This window comes from Capsicum annuum, unplaced genomic scaffold (assembly GCF_002878395.1).
Source record: "Capsicum annuum cultivar UCD-10X-F1 unplaced genomic scaffold, UCD10Xv1.1 ctg4637, whole genome shotgun sequence".
In the NCBI taxonomy this organism is placed as follows: Eukaryota; Viridiplantae; Streptophyta; class Magnoliopsida; order Solanales; family Solanaceae; genus Capsicum; species Capsicum annuum.
The window spans coordinates 1-3,349 of NW_025853934.1; the positions used below are offsets into that span (position 1 = coordinate 1).

The following is a 3,349-nucleotide window of genomic DNA, read 5'->3' on the forward strand; positions in this document are numbered from 1 at the left end:
CTAAGGCCTTGCTTCCAATGCATTTACCAGAAAAGAAAAATAAACTTGTGTGCATCTCTTCTCTTCTAACTCATATCTATATTCACTTTTTAAGTGTATTAAAACCAACAAGGACAGTTCCCACCTTCAATCCGGACACTCAAATATGAACCTTCAATGGATATTTTTGTTTACTTGGAAAAAAGGTGCAGATGTGTTAACATAATTTGACTTAAGAATGATACAAGTTAAAAAAGACAAAAATAAAACAACCTGTTTGACTTGGGGATGACAATTTTTTCTCTACCAAGTGTGAATGTATAAGAGAAAGAGGAAAAAATAAGAAAGTAACACAAAAAAAAACTAAAAAGGAAGATTTTCCACCTCTTTGTAAGGTTGTTTCTTTCTGAAGGAACTTATTTTCTGTATCATAGATGTGTAATACGTGCATAAATTATTTTTTAAAAAAAAGACAGGAACATAACAACCCAAATTTGACTTGAGAATGAGAACATTTTCTCTGATATAATATGAAGAGACAAAGTGTGAATGAGAGGGAGTAGTCGAATTTGCAACATTTGATGAAAACACGTTTCCCTTTTGGTATTTAATGATGAGTTACGTACAATATAAAATCCTGTGAACCCTCCACAATTACTTCATTGAATACCAAAATAATAAACTCAAAATATGTTGATGGTTCCCAACCAAATACTCTCTTTATTACTTGGTCTTTTCACTCTTTTATATCTCTTTACAGTTACTTTTGCTGCCGGTGAGGAAGCAACTGCCCTCCTTAAAAGGAAAGCAAATTTCAAGAACCAGAATAATTCCTTATTGGCTTCATGGAAACCAAGTTCTGATGCATGCAGCGACTGGTATGGAGTTCAATGCACTAATGGTAGGATAAACAGGTTGAATATCACAAATGCTAGTGTCTTTGCTACACTCTATGATTTCCCGTTTTCATCTCTCCCTTTTCTTGAGTATCTTAATCTTAGCATGCATAATTTTTCTAGCACCATCCCACCTGAGATTGGTAATCTCACTAATCTTGTCTATCTTGACTTGAAAATGAATCAAATTTCGGGGACAATCCCATCACAAATCAGTTCAATAGTCAAGCTTCAGATCCTCCGCACATTTGACAACCATTTAAATGGTCCCATTCCAAGAGAAATAGGTTACCTAAGGTTTCTTACTAAGCTATCTTTGGGCAGGAACTTCCTTAATGGCTCTATTCCTGCTTCATTGGGGAATTTGAACAACTTGTCCTATTTGTATCTTAATGAGAATCAACTCGGGCCCAATTCCTAGTGAGTTGGGGAATCTAAAAAAACTCAATGAGCTGGTATTATTCAATAATAATCTCTCTGGCCCAATTCCTAATGTGTTGGGGAATCTGATAAACCTCAATTATCTGGCATTAAACAATAATCAACTCTCTGGCCCAATTCTTAGTGAGTTGGGGAATCTGAAAAGCCTCAATCATCTGTTATTACTCTATAATCAACTCGCTGGCCCAATTCCTAGTGAGTTGTGGAATCTGAAAAACCTCAACTTTCTGGCCCAATTTCTAGTGAATTGGGGAATCTGAAAAACTTCAATCATTTGGAATTATCCGATAATCAACTCTCTGGCCCAATTCCTAGTGAATTGGGGAATCTGAAAAACCTCAATGATCTGCTATTATCTAATAATGAAATCATTGGTTCAATTCCGTCTTCCATTGGCAATTTGAGAAACTTGCAATACCTGTTTCTCGGTGACAACAATCTGACAGGAAATTCCTTCACCTTTTTGTAATTTGACATCACTGAAATTCCTGCATTTGTCGAGAAACAACTTGAAGGGAAAAATTCTGCAATGCTTGGGTAATATCAGAGGCCTCCAGTCTGTGATGATGTCACACAATAATCTCAGTGGAGAGCTCCCATTGTCTATTTGCAATTTAACTTCACTACAAAGTCTAGATTTGTGTAGAAACAATCTAATTGGAGCAATTCCGCAATGTTTTGGCAACATGAGTGGTCATCTTTAGGTTCTTGATATGCAGCACAACAATCTTTCCGGTACTCTTCCAACAACTTTTAGCATTGAAAGTGCACTCCAAAGCTTCAATTTGCATGGAAATAAGGTATAGGGAAAAATTCCACTATCCTTGGAAAATTGCCAACGGCTGGAAGTTCTTGATTTAGGAGACAATCTCCTCAATGATACATTTCCAATGTGGTTGGGAACTCTTCCTGAGTTGCGAGTTTTAAGTTTGAGATCGAATAAGTTGCATGGACCCATTAGAACTTTAGGGAGTGGAACCATGCATCTTGAGCTTCAATGTTAGATCTCTCTTCCAATGCCTTCACTGGAAACGTACCAACGAATACGTTTCAACATTTGAAAGCCATGAGGAAAATTGATCCGTCAAAGAAGGCACCAAGTAATGAAGAAAATGGGTATTACCAAAACTCCATAGCAGTCGTAAAAAAGGGATTGGAGATTGAAGTTGTGAGAATCTTTTTTTTGTACACCACTATTGACCTTTCAAACAACAAATTTGAAGGACGTATTCCAAGCATCATAGGTGAACTCATTGCACTTCGCGTTCTAAATTTATCTCATAATGGATTGCAAGGTCATATTCCGCGATCACTTGTAAGTTTATTTTCAGTTGAAACATTGGACCTGTCAGGTAACCATCTTGTAGGAGAGATACCAGCACAATTTGCTTCTCTTACAGCTCTCGAAGTCTTAAATCTCTCCTACATTCATCTGGAAGGGTGCATTCCTCAAGGAAATCAATTTCATACCTTTGAGAACAATTCATATGAAGGTAATGATAGATTATGTGGATTCCCACTTTCAAAAGGTTGTGGTAATGACGGTCATGATTCAGCATCAGAGGAAACTTATACTGGATCTGCGCTTGATGAAGAAAGCAACTATGAATTTCTGAATGATTTTTGGAAAGCCGCTCTTATGGGGTATGGAACCGGACAATGTATCGGACTATCCATAATATATATCTTGATCTCAACTGGAAATATGAAATGGCTTGAAAGAATCGTTGAAGAGCTGGGACACACAATTATGATGGCAAGGAGAAAGAAGCAGCGAAGGCAAAGGAATTACAGAGGAAAAAATAATCGCTTCTAGAAACTTACAGGTATTCAAAACTAAGTTCTACACTCATTAGTTTTCATGTGTTTTTCAATAACAACAATTAATGGATACTCTCTCCGAGGTATATTTTTCTTATTGATAAGTGTTTAACGCTCACTATCTTATTTTTCAAATTTCAGATGTCAAGGATAAGAAGACGTTGACGCAGTGGAGTTGGTTACTGTTGTGTTCACTAATAAGCTTTATTTTA

The 3,349-nt window shown here is 36.5% G+C and overlaps 1 pseudogene; it reads left to right on the forward strand.

Moving 5' to 3' along the window:
• The first annotated feature begins 669 nt into the window (after positions 1-669).
• On the forward strand, positions 670-3,132 carry LOC124892352 (annotated as a pseudogene).
• The last annotated feature ends 217 nt before the right edge of the window (positions 3,133-3,349 follow it).